The sequence below is a fragment of the Sus scrofa genome, chromosome 14, assembly GCF_054392235.1.
Source record: "Sus scrofa isolate SSC_HxYL_T2T_F1_AM1 chromosome 14, Sscrofa_HxYL_maternal_Yorkshire_Landrace_v2.0, whole genome shotgun sequence".
Classification (NCBI taxonomy): Eukaryota; Metazoa; Chordata; class Mammalia; order Artiodactyla; family Suidae; genus Sus; species Sus scrofa.
The window spans coordinates 6,277,652-6,297,819 of NC_139396.1; the positions used below are offsets into that span (position 1 = coordinate 6,277,652).

The 20,168-nt window shown below is 49.3% G+C and overlaps 1 long non-coding RNA gene across 2 annotated transcripts in view; it reads left to right on the forward strand.

Annotated features, from left to right (window-relative positions):
• Positions 1–18,335, forward strand: part of LOC146396266 (uncharacterized) — a 128,610-nt gene extending 110,275 nt beyond the window's left edge. The window contains exons 1-3 of one of the 2 annotated variants that reach the window (XR_014826602.1): positions 15,816–15,854; positions 16,097–16,219; positions 17,713–18,335. This is a non-coding gene — a long non-coding RNA (uncharacterized LOC146396266). Of the gene's footprint in view, positions 1–15,815; positions 15,855–16,096; positions 16,220–17,712 lie in introns of those variants that run through there. The other variant, XR_014826601.1, reaches the window with a different exon arrangement.
• The last annotated feature ends 1,833 nt before the right edge of the window (positions 18,336–20,168 follow it).

Genomic DNA, 20,168 nt, shown 5'->3' on the forward strand with positions numbered 1-20,168 from the left:
AGGTCCTGCAGCAGGCCTGGTGCAGACCCCCCAAGCTCCTGTGCTCCTGTCTCTGCCTCAGACTCCAGTCTCCATTCCGCAAACAGCCACTCCTCCCCCACCAGATCCATCAGCTTTCCAGGGCCCCATCTTGGCCTTCCTGTGCCACAGTGGCCACCCCACAAACCAAGCCTGCAATCTCCAATAACCAAAGGAAATCAACTCATCGTTTGGTGCCCAGCCTTCTGAGATCCCGGTATAAACAAGCTGGGTTGGCCCTGAGGCCTCTCTCCTTGGATTCCAGATGCCCATCTCCGGCCTGCGCCCTCACATCAGCTCCCTTGTGGGACTCAGGGTCTAAATTTGCCCTTTCTATAGGGGCACCCATCCTATTGTATTAGGGGCCACCTTAGTGACCTGATTTCAGCTCTTCCTGTACAAACTCTGCTGCAGGGCTTGCTCTGGTGTTGCCCTGGAACTGAACCCGAGAAGGAACCAGGAGTGTTCAGGTTCGATCCCTGGCCTCGCTCAGGAAGGGAAGGATCCAATGTGGCCATGAGCTGTGGTGTAGGTCTCAGACCCGGCTTGGATGTGGCATTGTGGTGGCTGTGGTGTAGGCCAGCTGCCAAAGCTCCGATCGATCGATGGATCGTTCGGATGCCAAGCCTGGGAACTTCCATATGCCGCCCCAGCAGCCCCATCCAAACAAACAAACGTAGGCAATGGAAAGACAAAGAAAAGACTGCTCCACCTAAGGTCATGTTCGGAGGTCCTGGGGGAGAAGCCTTCCACATATGAACTTCGGGTAATAGAGCTGTAGCCCCTTTTGGCAGGTGTCTCCAGTGCCAGGGATGAAGGGTCTCTTGGAAAGTAAAGGAACATCAGTCCTGGAGTTGGGATGAAGGAGGATCGACTCCCCAAAGTGAGGGGGGGACGTTTCCAGAGTGCAGGGCACTCGAGCCGGATCAGAGCCCATGACCAAAGGCCGTGAGGCCGGGGGTTCCAGCCCATGGCATATAAGCCTCATGAAGGAACGGAGTCTAGGCGACAGAGAGGGAAGCTGAGAGAGGAGCTCCAGCGCCAGGCTGTGAGATGAGGTCCAGGCCTCACAGCACTCTGCTCCTACATTGGATTCCCAGCACCCTCTTTCAGCATGCCCACAGCCCCGCTCTCCATAGCCTGAAGGGGAACAACTCACTGCCCACCTTTCTGGCCCCCACCCCCACATGAACACCTGCCTTCGGTCCAAGGGCCCCAGCCAGCCTGGCCCAAGGGGTCCACACCTCCAGCACTTGGAGCCTGATGTCTCCTTTTCAGCTTAGCTGGCTCAGGCCAACCCGAGGGAGTTCCTGGAAGTAGTGTTGTTGCAATCCTTCCTGCCCTCTGCCTGACCCAGTGATCTCATGTAGCCAGCAGGATCCCGGGAAGCCTCACAGTGGACCAAGCCTTCAGGACTCACAGTGCTGTGGTGGGTGACCCATGTCTTCCTATCGTTTGCCCATTTTCTGGTGGAATAGGTCCCGCTGTTATGGTCGTGTCTTGGCAGTGCCTTATTCCCTCGAGACACCAGACTTGGGTCAGATGTGTGGTTGGCAGGTAGTTTCTTCAAACCTGTAGCTTCTTTTCAGCTAGGAAAATGTTTCCATTTGATGAGGTCCGTTTTCTGTCTGGGGTAGGGTTTTGGCTGTCATGGGGAAGAACGCTTATCTTTTCATTGTTGCTGATGTTGTTGTTGCCTATTCCAGCGGTATTGATGTACTTATCTTCATTTTGATTGAAAGGACAGTGAGGTACCATGTTGTGCTATTTCCTGCTGTGTCCCTCAGATTCTATGCCCATATCGACTATCACTAACTGTGGGCTAGAGTTCCCTGGGCTCTACCACAGGTTCCCGTTGGCCGGTCATTCCATGTACTCCGTGTGCAGAAGCCAGTCCCAAACCCCCAGTCCCTCCTGCTGTGGACTTGGCTCCTTTGGGACCCATCCTGTTTTCCAAGGCTGGGAGTCTGTTTCTGTTCCGTGCACATGTTCATTTGTGTCCTCTCTTTCGGTTCCACTTAGAAGTGGTATCATACGATGTTTGTCTTTCCCTGTCCACCTTCACTTAGGATGATAATTTCCAGGTCCATCCTTGCTGCTGCAGCGTTCATGATTCCATTCTCTTGTATGATTGTGTGATGTCCCCCCGTACATATGAACCTCATCCTCTTTATCCATGCCTCGGCCGATGGACATTTAGCTTGCTCCCTTGTCTTGGCTATTGGAAATGGTGCTTCAGTGGACATTGGGGTGCATGTATGTTTTGAAGGGCCTTTCTTTCCTTTTGATGAAGTCCAACTTTCTGTTCTTTCCTTCCCTTTTGGGATAATGTTTTTCTTGTCATGTGGAAGACCCCTTTGCCAAGCCCGAGGACCCAGAGGTTTGCTCCAATTGTTTTTTCTTAGGTGTGGTAAAGGTTGCATCGTTTGTATTTATACACATTTTACATTTGCACTGAATGTTCCATGATGAGTTCATTTTCCTATGGGATACAATCCCTATCCCTATACCATTCTACTGCCCTTGAGCTTCCGTATTAGGACATCCCAGGTTGGTGTATTGCTATGGATCTATTTCTGCATTCTCTATCTGTACACTGAACTCTGTCTGCCTCTTTCCCGCCAGCAATGCCAAGCTGCCCTCCATAGATCGTTCTCATAAGCCGAATCACCTCCCACATTAATGTACTTTCTCGAAATTATGTTTGATGTTCTGGCTCCTTTATCTTTTCTTTATCCATTTTAGAATAATTTCATCCATGTGGGCCAAAAAAAAAATAAAAAAAAAAAACTTCTGTTAGAATTTGGCCATATTCTGTGTTGAGTCTTCCCATCCATGTGTATGATATGTGTCCGCATTGTTGTAGGTCTTCTTTCGTTTTATCATACAGATGCTCTATCCCAAATATGTATCCCCGGATTTCCCATTGTGGCTCAGTTTGTGACAAACCTGAAAGAGTGTCCAGGAGGATGTGGTTTCAATCCCTGACCTGGCTCAGTGGGATGAGGGTCCAGTGGTGCCACCAGCGGCAGTGTGGCTTGGACCTGGTGTTGGTGGGGCTTTGCTGTAGGCTGGTAGCTGTAGCTCCAGGTTGACCCCCTTGCCTGGACCTTGCATATGCCGTGGGTGCAGCCATAGAATGACCGATGGAACCAAATGCTTCAAGGTTTTGGCAAGTCTTGTGTATTGCATGGTGTTTTTCGTTTTGGTGCCATGTTCTTTTGTGGGATTTACACACATGATGAAGGTGTTTGTGTGGACCTTGTATACTGAGACTTTGATAAAGTGACCTCCATCTCTTCCGTGTGCCTTGGAGATTCGGTGGGCCTTCCCGTGGAGGTAGCCATGCTATCCATGAGCATGGAGAATTATGTTTGTGCCTGTCTCATCTGTAGGACTTTCTTTGTTTTTCCTGCCATGCTGCCCTGGATCGTAGCTACAGTACTAAGTAGAAAAGGAGAAATGAGAAAGAACTTTCTGACCTGTTTTGGATGGAGGAGGAAGACGTTCATTCTTTCGCCATCACGCAGGAGGCTTGGTGTAGCTTTTTGTCGAGATGTTCTTTACGGGGTTCAAGGAGTGTCCTTCTCTTCCTAGACTTCTGAGCGTTTCTTACATGAATGGGCGTGGCACATGTTCTGCAAGCGCCATTGTGACCATGTAGGTTTTCCTCTGTAATGTCTTCATGCAGCCTATAACGTTGATGGTTGTGCATAGTAAGCCAAGCTAGTGTTCCTTGGCTAGAGTCCCTCTGAACATAGGGTATTGTCATGAGCTTCTTTGTTCCTGCGTTTGTTTTATTTTGCGATTTGTATTTTCTCAATGCCTTGTGTGAAAACGTAGGTTGTTGATGGGCAACCTGGCATCTTCTGTATTCTGTAAGCATTTCGTGCCATTTGCTTCGCTCTTAACACCAGTTTGTCTGGATCCTACTACCTGTTAGGTACTGCACGTTCCTTTGCCTACCGTTCTATATATTTTCCAAGTTCTCCTGGAGAGGCCTCTTTGAGCATGGAGTCGTTCGAAGGGTGCATCTCCATGTCCACATATCTGGAGGCTTCCTTTCTTCTCATTCTCGTTGTTCTGCAATGGACAGCATATGCTTTGGACCCAGTGGAGTGAAATGCAGTGGCTCTTTGTTTCCTTATCGTAGAGGTTCTCCAAACATCCCAGGCAGGAACGGCTCCAATATGACTGTGACAGAGGAGTTCTCTGCCTATTTCCCTTACACTTTAACCATAAGGGGATTTCCTGAACATGGAAATGCCAGGCTTCTGAAGATGTGTCTGACAGGGCCAGTTCACAGCCACCCCTGCCCATTGTTGTCTGGATCAGCTTACAAGTAGAGAGAGAGCCAGGGTCCAGGAGGGGGCCCAGATGCAGCGCTCTGCTGCTTTCTATGGCATGAACAGTGTAGCCGTGGTCCCATGTGGGCATTGGCTACCACCAGAAGGCTGACATGCAGGAGCCGGGTGCAGTCCCTGGCAGGGGGATCAGCACTCCCAGTGGGCAATGCTCCAGCCTCTCTCCTACTGCCCAGGGCAGGTCTGAGCTGTGGGTGCAGCCACCAGGCTCCGAAGGCCAATGACAGAGGCACCAGGAGGCACTCCCCAGCTCTGTCAGCCACAGTCCCTGGCTGTTGGCAGGGACCGTGATGTCCCAAGGAAGAAGGCCCACCTCCCAGCTGCAGGGAGGTGGTCTTGAGCAAGTCAGAACTGCCCTTTCTCGTCTTCAGCAAGCAACATTTCCATCCCTGCCTGTTGCTTCCTCCCAACCCATGCGGTTGCCAGTCTTTCTTTGTCAAACCTCTTCCAAAGCACTTCGTGAAAGGAAGGGCATCCTTACTCCGACTGACTAAGAAGCACCTCTTGAAAATAAGCAAGTTTCCCCTCACCCAAGACTCTTAGCTCCTTCCAAGGACCATCCTTGCTCTCTCCTGCATGCTGCTGAGTAGCAAAATGTTGGGGATCCTGAACTCCTCCAACGACTGGTGTGCTAGCAATAGCTTCTGCGACAGCAGGAAACTCCTCCCCCCCAGGCAGAGGCGGTCAGGAGACCGTAGGTGATGGCTCTGTGCTCTGTGCCCCCTTTCAAGCCCTTTGCATCCCTGCCATCTGAGGAAGGAAGGCAGTGCCTGGGAAATCACCCTGGTTACAGATGCGTCACTTGGCCTGTCTGGCAAGAGGTCACCTGTGAGCCAGAGGGCCCGAATCCCCTCTGGAACACACTGCTGCATCCCCACCACCCAAACAGGCCCTTCCAATAAGGCACGATGGCCTGGCCGTTGGAATGGCTAGACACTGAATGTGTGCTGTCTGTGACTGGGACACAAGGGACTCGGTGCCTTGGTCTTGGAGACACATGGCATTGGAAAGGCAGAACCCAGGCCAGGGGCCCCACATCCTAAGTCAAATGGGTTTCCTCAGCCAATGGTTTGACTCCGCCTTGAGGGGTTTGGAGATGAGCCTTTCCCTGGTATCAGAGGGTCAGTTTCCCCTTGGTGTCTGTCATAGACAAAGAGTGTCCAGCCACTGTCTCTGTCTCACACAAGCTGCACCAATCCAGCCCCTGAGATTGGGAAGCTCCTTCACCCACCCTGGGCATGGCGGCCATTTTTGTGATGCAGTGAATGTGCCATCCATTAATCCACTGTTTCCTTGTTGGATGGAGTGATGCATGGATAGATGGAGTCTCTGATTGGCATTGGAGGGCCCCACCTGCAGCATAGGGAAGTTCCCCGACTCGGGGTCGAATCAGAGCTGGCATTGCTGTTCTACGCTACAGCCACAGCAATGCCAGATCCAAGCCACATCCGTAGCCCACACCACAGCTCAAGGCAATGCTGGATTGCTTAACCCACTGCACAAGGCCAGGGCTCAAATCCACGTACTCATGGATAGCAGTCAGATTCTTCATCTTCTGAGCCATAATGGGAACTCCCTAAAATACTATTTGGTGATGGTCTGTACATCTTTCCTTTCTGCAAATTCTATTGCATTCTTTTCTTTTCCATTTTGAGTCAGCTGCATTGGGGCCTGTGGGCTGTTCCAGGCCAGGGGTCGAGTCCAAGCTGCACCTGCTGGCCTATGGCACAGCCACAGCAATTCAGGATCTGAGGCATGCCTCATACCTACACCACAGCTGACGGCAATGCCAGAACCTTAGCCCAGTAAGCCATGCCATGTCTCATCCCCGCGTCCCCATGGATCCTAATCAGTGTCCTTAGAGCCGAGCCACACGAACTCCTGTTCTTTCATGTTTTAATGGATTGAAAAGCATGAGTGAATGGCTCACATTAAGTGTGCCTGCACTTGGCATTAATCCTAGATTTTTGGCGTTTGGGGCATTTTGCTTTTTCTTTTTTTTGTTTGCTTGTTTTTTATTTTGTAAGTGTTGGCTGCCCCTGTGGCACACAGACGTTCCCAGGGACAACCCAAGATCCTTAACCCTCCTCACCCAAATCCAAAACTTATCCCTGATCACGTAAAGTCCCAAGTTTTCTTGTATCAAAAGCTCCCTGGGGGTGGATGCCAGTGGGCTGGTGAGGTTGGGACCACTGAGCTTCACATGATGGAACCTCCCCCGAAGCCATTAACAGGCCATGAGATTAACGTCACTCACTCCCTCCTTTGTTTTGTCCTCACCGGGACTGAGAGGCCGCTGCCTCCACCATTTAGCACATGGCAATAATCCCACCAAGACGATAGGATGGTCCCCCACCCACAAGGCACTGAAGCAGAAAGTCCTGTCCCTACAGCCAAGCCTTTCCCTCTCTGGACTGGCCGCCCTCACGGGACACCCTGGAGGAGTGGAGAATCACCTCAGCCTGTCATCTCGCCACTTCAGAGAGGCAGAGAGAAACTCTCTAGAGGTAAGGGCTGCCTCCAGCCTCCATTCTCATGACTGGTGAGTGTCCAGAGGGCTGAACGGCACAAAAGCAGCTCTCCATCCCCAGAGTGTTCCGGGATGCAGAGCATGGAACCGATGCCCCAGAAGCCCCCTAGCCCAGCAGGCTGGAGAGACAGGGATGATGAGGCTGTCCCTGGGGCTAGTGAGAGCTGTGTACTCCCAGGAGCAGCCTGGGCATCCTTGTCTCTGTGGAGGAAAGACTTAGTCCTTCACATGTGGATCCAGACTGCCTGGGATCTCACACATGCTTCGCTCCTCTCAGATCCCCTCTCTGTCCTCAGACGACCCATCTCTGAGGACACAGGCACATGCAAGACGACAGTGGACCAAGTGCATTTCACAACAGAAGGATTTTATCCATGTTTTACATCCCCCATCGCAAAGGAGCTACTGTGCCCACCCACACACACCCAGACCCAAGTCCCCACAACCTAACCCCACCCACCCACACCCCCTCCTGGCTCTGGTCATTCTGTCCTTCCTCCCCACCCCTATGGCAGCCAGGATGGTTGCTAGGACCTGGAGGAGCCCAAGGCTTCCATGGGGACTGCCCAGTTGGACTGGCCCTGGAAGGCTGGCCCACCGTTCCCTACTGGCTGAGGTTCCACTTCCTCCTCCTCCGCGTAACACATGGGTCACACCTACTCCTTTTGGGCTGGGTAGGGTCATCCAGCCCCAGAGCCATGGTGTGCCTCCCAGAGCCTCGCAGGTCAGCCCTAGGCCTGGCCAGGTCCTCAGCAGCAGCCAGGCCTCCACATCGAGCCCGCTTTCTAGACTTGGCAGCTTCCAGGGGGCCTGAGCTGAGGCCCATTCTCTGGGGCACGGGGGCCTGTGAAGCTTTCTGGGCCCTCTGCCCTGCAGTGCAGACAAGACCCGAGGCAGGGACAGGGCTCTGTGGCAGCCCCCAGGGCAGCAGGCTGTGGTGAAGGCCCAAGAGGTAGGCCAGGCTGGGGAGCTCCTCCTCATCCTCACTGAACCCGTGACCCAGCCCTGGGGCTTCACTAAGAGGAGAGGCCTCCCTGAGAACCTTGCTGAGAACCTTGCTGGCCCTGGGTCCTGATGGAGGGCCCGAGCGCTTTGTGCCCTGGCAAGGAAATGGCTGTGCAGTTCCAGCCTGAGGGGGTTCCTGATATCCTGGAGAGGGCACAGAGCCTTTGTGCCTGAACAGGCCCCTGTCTGTTTGGTGGTGCCTTAGATGGCCATTCTCAGATGAAGGAAAACCGAGTGAATTTTTTGCCAGTGGATCTAATCTAAAAATTCCTAAAGGATCTTCTTGAGATAGAAGGGGAATGATTATAGGAAAAAACATGGAATATCAGGAGTGAAAAAAAGGAATATCCAGTGTTGATATTTGATGAGGATAACATTATTCTCCACTGAGGTTTTTCCTTCTTTTTCTTTTTTCTTTTCTCTTTTTGCCTTTTCTAGGGCTGCTTCCCGTGGTCTATGGAGATTCCCAGGCTACAGGTCAAATGAGAGCTGTAGCCATTGGCATATGCCAGAGCCACAGCAATGCCAGAGCTGAGCCACATCTGCAACCTACACCACAGCTCACAGCAATGCCAGATCCTTAAGCCACATGAGCAAGGCCAGGGATCGAACCCACAACCTCATGGTTCCTAGTCATATTCCTTAACCACTGCGCCACAACGGGAACTCCTCCACTGAGGTTTTAAAAATGATGTTTGATGTTTCAAAACAAAAAACTACTGTGGCATTTGAAGTGGTTCTCAATGTATTTGCAAACAATATTTAAAAGAGAAAGTCAGAAACTACTAAAAAAAAATGCGGTGTACATGGGCCAACTGAAAGAGCTTCCAATGGCCAAAGTGAAGCAATTTGACCAAGAAAATAAGTAATGTAGTAGTAGTTTATAACCCAAAGTATAAAATAAATGGCTATGAATCCCTATTAATCAATAAATGCCTAAATTAATCATTCAGTCAATCAATAAGGGATAATAAAAATATATTGTACAGAAGAATTCCAAATACTTATGTAGGTACTCTGTTCTCAGGACGTGCAGCACAATTTCCTGCTTTTAACTGTAGACTGATTATCATGTCTTATTGTTAAAAAGGACAATATAGAAAGGAAATAAAAAGACAGTGGAAAAATCTAACAGGAGTCAAGGTCAACAACACAAGTGCTAAGTCCTTCCTAGAGTATGTGTATCATTGATATGTGAAGAGAATGGCACTTTACCTCTGTGATCTTCTCCCCAAAGTCCATAAACTGCATCTAATCATGAAGAAACATCAGGCATATTCCAAGTGGGGGACATTCTACAACCTAAGTGACCAGCATCCTCAAAACTGTCAAGGTCATCAAAAACAAGGTGTCTGAGAAATTGTCACAGCCCAAGAGGGGCCTAAGGAGACATGACAACTAAATGTAACCTGGTATCATAGATGGAATACTAGAACAGAAAAAACACATGAGGTGAAAACTAAGGAAGTTTGAATAAAAAGTATGGATTTTAAAGTATGGACTTCAGGAATTCCATACTTTAAATTGGCTCAGTGTGTTAAGAACCCGACAGGGTCCATGAAGATGTGGGATCTATCCCTGGCCTTGCTCAGTGGATTAAGGATCAAAATGTAGCATCACTGCAAGCTGCCGCATGGGTTGCCATTGTGGCTGGGATCCAGCATTGCTGTTGCTGTGGCTGTGGCATAGGCTGGCAGCTGCAGCTCCGATTCAACCCCTAGCCTGGGAACTTCCTAGAGGCCCTAAAACATATATATTTTAAACAGAAAGTATGTATATATATTTGTTTGTTTTTTCTTTTTTCCAGGGCCATACTCGCAGCATATGGAGGTTCTCAGGCTAGGGGTCGAATGGCAACTATACCTGCCAGCTCACACCACAGCCACAGCAATGCAGGATCAAAGCCACATCTGAGACCTACAACACAGCTCATGGCAACGCTGGATCCTTAACCCACTGGACAAGCTCAAGGCTCAAACCTGTGTCCTCATGGATGTTGGTCAGAGGACATTGAGCTATGATGGGAACACCTTTTTTCCTTTTTTTTTTTTTTTTTTTTTTGAGAGAGAGAGAGGGAGAATATGAACATGAATGCATACCAAGGGAAAAAGAGTAAGAATGAGAATCTAACAGGATATAAACCTGGGTTTCAGGGAGTTCCCATTGTGGCACAGCAGAACCAAATCCAGCTAGTATCCATGAGGATTCGGGTTCTATCCCTGGCCTTGCTCACTGGGTGGGGGATCCAGTGTTGCCGAGAGCTGTGGTGTATGTCAAAGATATGGCTCATATATTGCATCGCTGAATAGTGTCTGAATAGACAGACTGAGTGAGATATTGAAGAGGCAAGAATGCTGAAGAAGCTTTGAAGTATGCTTGTGGCAATGACCTAGGCTCATAGCAATGATCTTGGCTTTTAGGGAAGCAAAAGCTAGCACACTGGACCCTGAGGCCCAGTGATGCACCACCATGGCATCTGATTTTATTTGCAATGTCTTGGGCACTCAGTATGCAGGAGCCTTTTAGGACTGACTGAGCCACTGGAAGCAGAAATCAAGGAGGAAGTCACAGTACTCGGTACTAGGAAGGGGAGGTGCCTTCCACCTTCCTCGGTCCTGTAGTATTGCTACTTCTCCTCTGCAGAGAAAACATAGCCTGAAGTGTGACAAGTTCTAGCAGGTGTGAGAAGGCTCCCCGCCTTCTTTAGCCCTCTGTGATTTGGAACTGCTCATTCTAGCCTTCACATGGAGTGTATGGTCTCTATCAGGTTTTAGGATTTCATTATAGTTTCTTGCCTTATTCTCAAATTATTTCTCTTTCCTTTATAATTATTTAAAAGTCCACCAGTTGGCTTCTCTAACCATTACAATTTGAGAGATGAGACCCTGTCTTCTCCCATAGGACTCAGCCTTACACTATCTCAGGGACCCGAGAGGCCAGGCCTCCTTCTCTATGCCTGGTTCACATCCTTCTGGTTGAATTCAAGCAGTTAGAGAACACATTTTCCTTTTGAAAAACAAAGTTGGCTTTGGACACACTCTGCAAGTGTACGTTTTCAACTTAGAGCTCTGTGCTCTTTGTTAAAAGCCCCCTTTGGGTTAATTATAAAGTGCCTAAATTATATTTGATTATTTCAGGAGAAAAATATGCACTAGGACAGTGTGTCTGTGCCTGCAAATCCACTGACTGACATTCCATTCTCTACATTCCACTTTTTCTCAAGAAATGTCCTAACTACATGTGTCATTCAAACAAACCAGTTGTGAGAGGCATTGGGAGAAAGCATGGAGCCCTTTCTAGGTTTCTGGGCTAAAATGTACTTTAAAATAGCCCCTCCACTCCTATAACTATCTCTTCCACCCCTGTGCATGTATGAGACCTTCCCTTATGAGATTCCATACTCATGAAAATATGGATAGGATGAAACCAACATGGGAGTACTGTCCTGCATTGTGGCTCTCCCACGTGGTTTGTGGAAGGAGAAACTGGCCTTTCATGGTTGCTGCATCTCATCCACTTTTCCCAGAATGGCTCCTGCTGCCTGAGTTGGTGACGGTAGGACTGGGCATCTTCCATCCCACCCTCTCCCTCAGGTCCTTTGTGGAACTGCTTCAAATCCACCCAAGATGGCATGTCTTCCCTTGGCATCTGTTCTGCAGCTGGGACAATCTCCATGGCATAACACAAAGGGCGATGTGGTTCGTGTTGGAAAGCTCTTGAAGTTGAAAACTGCTTTAACAGGCCAAATCCTGGAAACTTGTTTATGAAATGTCCTCATAACTCTTCACGAAGCTGCACTGGGTACATCAACCCTCTATGGCTTGGAGGCAACTGTGAGATGTGAGGACACTCAGGAGGAAATGTCCATTTGTTTTCCAAGTTAGTTTAGCACAAGATCACTGTCACCCATGCAATGGAACATGTTGCTATGGGAACTGCAAAGATGATAATGCGGCTTCAAAAGGTTGACAATTGGAAAAGCCTCTTTTTTTATGTCATGCCCATGGGATGCACATTTTGCTTAGATCATTACTGTTTAAAGTTTGTCCATATAAATTATTTGGGAGCAAATAATTTGTGACTCTTAAAATATTTAGAATATTGAAATTTGGGGAAAAGTATTACCATCTAGGTGCATTAAAATCGCTTGTGTGCTGGAACTCTCACAGGCCTGATGGAGTCAGAGTTGTTATCAGGAAGATGTAAAATCTCCCTGCAAAGCCATGTGGAATGGCCCATCTCATTCATGTCTTATCCTGGATTCAGGCCACTGATGAATGGTTAATGCACAGAGTCTTGGTGCATTTCTTTTTTCACTTTCGTCTCCTGAAATTTCCTGCTTTCACAATATAGGTTATAGAACCATGACAGTCTCTTCATGAAACCATGACTGGAGCCACATGCCATATGCCCCACGCATGTTTGCATCATTACACGGACATGGATGAGTGCATATCTATGTATGAGTGCATGGGTATATACATACCTATTCAGTCCTCATTGTCATGTGGTTGGGGTCTATAGTCACCACAAACATGGAATCAGTGAACACTGAACCACTGCGCCCATGGGAAATTCAGGGTTAGGTTCCTGCCAGCCTCTGGTCACACTTTTTTGTCTCTTGATAAATACAAAAGCTTATTTTATGTGTGTTTCTGTTTAAAGACACCTTGTTTAATATACACTGTTGTTTCATTGGCACTGAACTCACAGCCAATTGCACTGTAATCCTATGTGTAAACCAAATGTATCTAACCAATGTATTTCCCCCCCATAAAGTCCTAGACAACACTTCAGCACCAAACATGGGGGCCATTTGAAAGAGTTAAATCACACACACACACACCACAAAAATGTGGGGAAATGTGGCACTAAATAGACCAGAGAAGGGGCATTTGCTTACAGTATGAGTGGAAACAAGAAGGCAGAGTTTCGCTTTGTTCAGCCTTAGCTGGAAATGCATTTGTAGGTAGATGAATTTTTCTCTTCTCTGTGTGTGTCCACATATGAGCAAAAGCACCCCAAGCCCTGACTTGGGGTGACAAATACATTTTTAGTGAATAGGTGAATTCTCTGATATGGAATCTGTGACTAATGAGAGCCAACTGTATGTGTATATATATAAAATCAATAACATCTTCCCACCAGATGGAAGATCCAGTGGTGAACCATGTGGAAGCCAGGGCAGACCTCTGCCAGCCAGAACATACTGTACACTTCCTGTCCCTTGAGCACTTCCTTCTTCTGAGCACTCCGGGAATGAGCTCCCTACTCCCTGGCTCCTCAAGCCCTGGCTTTTATCCTCCTCACAAGGCACCTACAGTGTGTGTTGGAGTGATGCTTTCTTCAGGTGTATGACCTGTTATCCTTTTAGGCTGTGCAGATGTGGAGGGTGAGCCAGGGCCCCATGTTCAGGGCAGTTATCCACAGCTGGTGGGTGAGCCACGTGTGAGAAGATCTGCAATATGGAAATGCTTGCGTCAGGAGACTGGAGGTGGGCAAGGCTCATCTGGAAGATATTATTGGCCTGTCTCCCTTCCATGGCTTTCTTTTTGTCTGGGTTACTCGCTGCCCCAGCCATCATGCAGATGACAAAGGAATGAATTAGCAGTCTAGAGACTGTGCCAGGTCTTGCCTGTACAACCAGGGAGGAGTTGCTCTTCACGTCCTCATCTATAGAACAAGGTCATTTGTTTAGGGAAATCCTATGGTTCTAAAGTCCTTTTTGAAAAAAAAAAGAATTAATAATGTAATTCTGAGAAACTCGGATGGAATTGTGTAACAAGGTACTTGCATGCCATTTCAGAAACCCTGTTTTTGTCTGTTCCCCCCCCCCCCCCTTAGGGCTGCATCCGTGGCATATGGAGGTTCCCAGGCTAGGTGTTGCATCAGAGCTGTAGCCACCAGCCTACACCTCAGCCACAGCAATGAGGGATGCAAGCCACATCTGCAGCCTACACCACAGCTCACAGCAATGCTGGAACCTTAACCCATGGAGGGAGGTCAGGAACCCAACTTGTGTCCTCAGCGATGCTAGTCAGATTCACTTCCACTGAGCCACGTTGGGAACTCAAGGAGCCCTGTTCTTTATGAAAGTATTCAGGAGATAATGCAATATGTGCTTTATATCTTCTCCACTTCAAAGCTGACTCATTTGCATAAAAACTTTTTGGATGGTTTTTATGAATGATTTGGGTTTTCAGAGTTAAAAGAATTTTTGAGTTGTGATAGCATCACAACCCCTAAAAATTGTTTAATAGCATCAAGATTAGGTAGGCCGTTTTGTTTGGGATTTTAGTAACTGAGAAAGTATAGGTTGTTAGCAGCACTCTGGAGCATGTACTACCCGTAGCACACGCTGTTAGTCACTAAAATTATACTGGTTCTAGACACAACAGGATTCCCATTTTTCAGTTGATGAAACCAAGGTTCAGAATGGCTAGGATGTCGGATACACTCTTCAAATCCAAGTATCCAGGTCCCATAACCTACATTCCTTTTCTTTGGCTTTGCAAAGTATAACACTCTAAATGTACATTAGATTTTATCGGCCAAATGTGGAAATTATGTTTTGCAATTTTTAGCTCCAGTGTAGTTATAAGATCTAGTATATGGGAATAAAGACATTGAGGAAGTAGACTTATTTTACTAGGAACCAACACCTCATCCCTTTTGCAGAACAAAATTAGACTTAAAGAAAACACCCAAGATGTTATTAAAAGAAACTTTCAAATATAGTTTTATATAATTCTGGTAGTATTGCTTTTAAGCTGGTAGATGCTATATATGTTAGTTGCCTTGTGCATCTACCAAGCGAAAAGCACTGTACTTAGCAAAATTGTCAGCAATTTATTTAGATGCCCTTTGACTCTCTGGTGAGCAATGAAAACATTCCCATCTACTCCTCAGGGAGAGTCTGAATGTAAACACATCATTCCTTCTGTTCAGCTCCTGGGCACCCTCTCTACCTTTCTGAGTCTTCTGTCCAAGTTGGTTACCTTGTCACCAACATCCCACTCATGAAAGGGTCAGCACTTCCCTGAGGACTGCTCACCATTGGTCACTTTTCTCTCCTCTCCCAATCAGGACTGTCTTGTCACATCACATCACATCACCTTTCACTCACCAAGTGTTTATGGAGCATTCAGCTCACGCCAGACACTATTCGAGGTACTGGGAACACAGCAAAGAGGACAGGAGAGTAAAATCCCTGCTTGGGGCTTACATTCTAGTGGAGAAAAGAGAAAACAAACAAGAGACGGGGACCGAGTGTTGCTGGTGGACCTGGCAGTGTGCTCCAGAGAGGGACCAGGAGGAGGAAAGGACACCTGAGTGGATGAGACTGAAGCTGGGGACCAGTGAGGGAGGGGTGGGAACAGTGTGGTTGTGGGGGACAGAGGACAAGGTGGAAGAGGCCTGGAGGGAGCAGGTGCAGGGAGGGACTGCAGGTGGCAGGTATATGGAGGGACTGTGAGCGGCCAGAGGCCCCGGGATGGTGGCCTAGGTGGGACCTGGCCAGCAGTGGGGAGCAGAGGGTAACCACTGTGGGTAGAGCTGGGGATGGGCCAAGGGAGCTGGACACGGTAGCTTCCAGCAGTAGGCACAGAGACCAGGTGGAGGCTGTGTTCCTGACACTTTCCAGTTGGGCCACATCAAGGGTCCAACTGCCCGTGTGGCTCCTGCCCAGGGAAGGAAAGGAAAGCATTCTCCATCATCGAAGACAGGGGGCTGTGAGCTCCAAGCACGCACTCTGCAGCCAGGCGGGCCTGGGAGCTTCACAGGGTCTCCTCAGTCCATGGGGGGGGTTGAGGTGCCAAGGCAGGCGCTGGGGCTCGGGGGGGGGAAGGGGGGGGGCCCTCGGCTGTCAATGTGCCCGGGGGGCGTGGCCTCGGCTGGCCGCGCGCGGGGAGGCGGGGCCTCGGCAGGCCATGTGCCAGGTTTCGGGGCCTCTGCAGGCCCTCTGCCGGGGGGCTTTGCCTCAGCAGGCTATGTGACTGGGGGGCGAGGGTTCTGCAGGCCGAGCGCGGGGGGGCGGGGCCTCGGCTGGCAATGTGCCCGGGGGGCGGGGCCTCGGCAGGCCGCGGGAGGCGGGGACACACGGCTCACACCCAATCCCAGGCACAGCCTAGTTCACAGTCCGCTGCCATCTTGAATCGCGGTGTTGCTCTTATTTCCTCAGGAACCGTTTTTTAACGGCTGGCGCAGCTGCTTCCCTAACTGGGGTCTGCAGTGCAGGCGTGGTGTCTCTGCACTGCGCCCTGCAAGCAACTGAAACCTGGCCAAGCACAAAGGAAAAGAAAAGGTAGACTTTGCTTTATTTCCCAGACTGTACTTTTATGAGCAGGGAATTGTTAATGGGCTTTGTAGGTGACAGTTGAACTGCTGAGGAGAAGAAGGAGGCCTGGGGGGGGCAGAGGAGTCCAGGGCGCCAGAAGAGCCAGTGGGGAGCAGGTGGTGGTGCTGAGGGAGTGAGGGGGCGGTGGGGAAGACGGAGATGAGATGTGAGGGTGGTGGTGAGATGGGAGGATGGTGATGAGGTGGAAGGTTGGCGATGAGATGGGAGGGTGGTGGTGAGATGGGGAAGACGGAGATGAGATGAGAGGGTGGTGGTGAGATGGGGAGGATGGTGATGAGGTGGGAGGTTGGTGATGAGATGGAGGGTGGTGGTGAAGTGGGAGGTTGGTGATGAGATGGGGGGGTGGTGGTGAGGTGGAAGGATGCCAGTGATGAAGTGGGGAGGACAGCGATGAGGTGGGGTTACGGAGATGAGGTGGGAGGATGGTGGAGTTGAGCTGAGAGAGAGGGTGGTTAGGAGATCTGCGGTGAGGTGGGAGGATGGGGGTGAAGGAGGAGGGTGGCGATGGGATGGTGACAGCTGTGATGAAGTGGGAGGTCGGTAATGAGGTGGGAATAAGGCGGGGTGGGTGGTGATGAGGTGAGAGGACAGCTAGAGGAAGTGGAGAAGGGGCTGACTGCAGGGCCAGCAGTGAGAGGGCTGTCACACAGCACAGGAATCTTGACAGGCATCCAGCTTGAGAGGAAAGCCTTCAGGAAGGAGCGGTGTTGGGTGTCATTCAGATGGGCCCAGTTATGGTAGATTGAGGATGTTATCAGCACTACTAAATATCAAATAGACAACCTATCAGCATCTTGTACGAACCTGTAATGGAAACGAATCTGGAAAAGACTAGATATACACATGCAGGGGTATAATGGAATCACTTTTCTGCACACCTGACACACAACATTGGAAATCAACTCTACTTCAATAAAAAAGTTATTCAGGAGGGGACAGGAGCAGAGTAATAATTAGATTATTGTGGTGACAGTCGCCAACTTCCAGCCCCCTTTGGTGCTGGGCTCCTCCTTCGTGCTCTCACAGGTGCGAATGCCTCTGACCCTCTGCCCAGACGTGACTCTTGCTAGAATGTCCATGTTAGAGGGGCTGTGACTCTTTAAAAGGAATTTTTCCCTGGTGGGGTCCCCAGCGTCCCAGGCCTGGCTTGCCAAGAGTGGTCATGAGGGGCCAACTCTCACAAAAGCCCTGGGACTGAGAAGGCCTGCATCAGCTTCCACTTGGAGCCATGGAGGTGGCCAGTTACAAATGCCTTTTTAATGTTGCTCCCAACACTCTGTAACATATCAGGCCATTGCTTCAGGTAACTTCATCGTGAGGCCACTTTCCATTTTATTTCATATTTTCCTGAAAGGATATTGTCCTTGTCAAGCAGACAGGAGCTGACGAGGTGAGGGATCGTAACAATGTGTTATAACTTTGTAAAATTTCTCACCCAGCTCCCTCCCATCATCAACTCAAGACCTAAGATACCGGAAGAGCATCTCTTCTCTCCTCCTTTTTCTTCCTCTGGCTGGTCCTGACCAGAGGGCCCTAGTGAGAGCGGCTCCTGATAATGTCAGGATCTTCTTCGGAACCTGCAGCATAATTCATTTTCCCCGGAATGGATGTGGAGCCTCCCCGTGCTTCCAAATTGGGCTGCACCAACTCTGAGACTTCTGTGTTCCATTTTCTCAACGCTCCAATGAATTGTCAAGACAAAGCTTTGTGTCAAGATAGAGAAGCATCTTTTCCCAGGCCTGCATTTCTGGCTGGGAAACAGGAGCCCAAATCCTAAATGTGTCTATTTGGTCAGCTTACAGTCCAAACAGCGATTTTGGAAATGCAGAGTTTGCAGAGCCTGATGCCTCTCCTGCAGTTTAAATCTGCACGGTTGTCACCAGTTACAGACTATGGCAGATGGCTTGCAGTGTGTAGAGGAGGACAATGGACAAGGAGTCAAAGAGAGAAAAGAGCAGTGCATGTCCTGGTTAAGCTCCTCCAAGTTGCCATTAAAAGTGCATAATTTCACCAGACTCTAGCCTCAAACATCCATGGTCAATTAAAAGCTGTCTCCGGTCAATGGGTTGTGACACAGAGTTTCTATGTTCTAGGGACACCTTCTACCCTTTAGACAGACTGCCTTTCGCCCTGAAAAATGGCATCCAAAGCCCCACTGTCAGCTAACAAGTGTGTAACTTGCATTGGTGGCACCTTCAGGTTTCATGGCATTTCCTGTCTCTTCACCATGTATAGGCTGTGCGTTAAAACTTCCGAAATCCCCTTTTCTATTCTCAAGGGTTCCCACACCCCAGATGATGATGGAATCCGCAATTATAATAAGCAACTTCCAAACAAAATTAAGGGCCCTGCTTTCCTTACAACCATTGCTCTTTTCCCTATACTTCTTCAAACTGGCCCAAGACATTTTAAGGCTGCTGTCTTTGGCTTCTGTGCAGAAAAGAGTGCCTCCTGGTTTCTTCATCTGCTGAAGATGGACCTAGTCCCTTCTCATTTCTTAACCTAAGCTGTGAACCTTTTGCTAATGATGATTTGTAGTCTGAGCTCTCTGGGGTTCAGAGAGAGCTCTGCAGGTGCCTGTCAAATGCTCGACCTGAGAAAGACCAAGCCAAGCTAAATCAAGCACCATGGCTTGACTCAGCTTTCCAAGTTCTGCAGCAGAACAGCAACCGCCCACCCCCACCAGGAACAGAACCTCCCATCAACAGCTTCCTCGCTCCCCCTGGGTTTCTCCCAGTAATTTTTTGAAGATTGCCTGGGGCTGCCAGCCTCATCTGCCTTTTCACTTGGCTCGTTCCTCCTCTCCCAGCTATTTGCTAAAATACAGGGCTTCCTTCCCCTCTTGTTAGAACAAAACTTGCTAGGAAGTTGACCCTAGTCTTCTGAGGCTTCCTCGTGTTGTCCCAAAGCCTGTCAGGTAATTTGTAAGTCTGTTAGTTTAAGTGGCAGAGCTAAAGGCTTTTCTCTAACCAACTGACTGGTTGGTTTCCCCTCTGCCTCTGAGCAAGCTTCATTCTAGAGTCAGAGATGTCCAGGCACAGCCTTCTGAGTACACTCTCCTCTTGACTTTGAAATCTTCACTGGGCTTTGCCTGCATCTATGCTGGACGATGAGCCTCGGCAACACACGAGGACTTCCATGCCTCACTGGTCAGCACCACTGTGCTGCTGGGCTGGAGCCTCCATCCTCCATTCCTATATCCATGCCTACTTTTCAGGCTCACTGGTGAAGAAATAGGATGAGGAAGCAGGAAAGGATCAGAGGCAAGGAGCATGGTCTCACTGACAGTCCATAAGCCTGAATATCTGAGTTTCAGCTCCTTTTATGCAGGTTTCACAGCTGAGAAACAGCCCACCCAATCCTCATTCTGTCTTCACACCACAAGGCTGGCATGGGCAGAGTGCCATCAGGAGAGAACACAGCTCCCACCATGGAGAACCCCTCTAAACTTGCTTGCACCAAAGTCTAGTTCCAACAGCATGTGGCCCGTGGAAAATGCAGCTGCGGTCAGTAACTGAGGTTCTCAGACAGCCTTGCCCTTGCATCCTAGCTCCTGGCACATGCTCCTTCCTGATTCGCCTACCATGAAGCACGTGACCCCTCTGATGAAACACATATGTGATGACTGACATCCTGGGTTTCTGCCCATGGCAAGTAGGCCCCTGCAGTCACTGGACCACAGTTCTCCCCCACCGAAGGACCCTGCAGGCCATGGAGCACCATGGCTTACAGCAGGGTTTTGGCCCCCATCACCAATGTCATCCCACTAAGTATGTGCCAAGAAGACTCTTGTTAAGCCTAGAACCTAATTTGATATGTGGAAGATCCATCTTCACATAAGACCTCAGACTGGTGACAGTTTGGTTTACAGAGAGAGGGTCACAGTCCCAGAGGA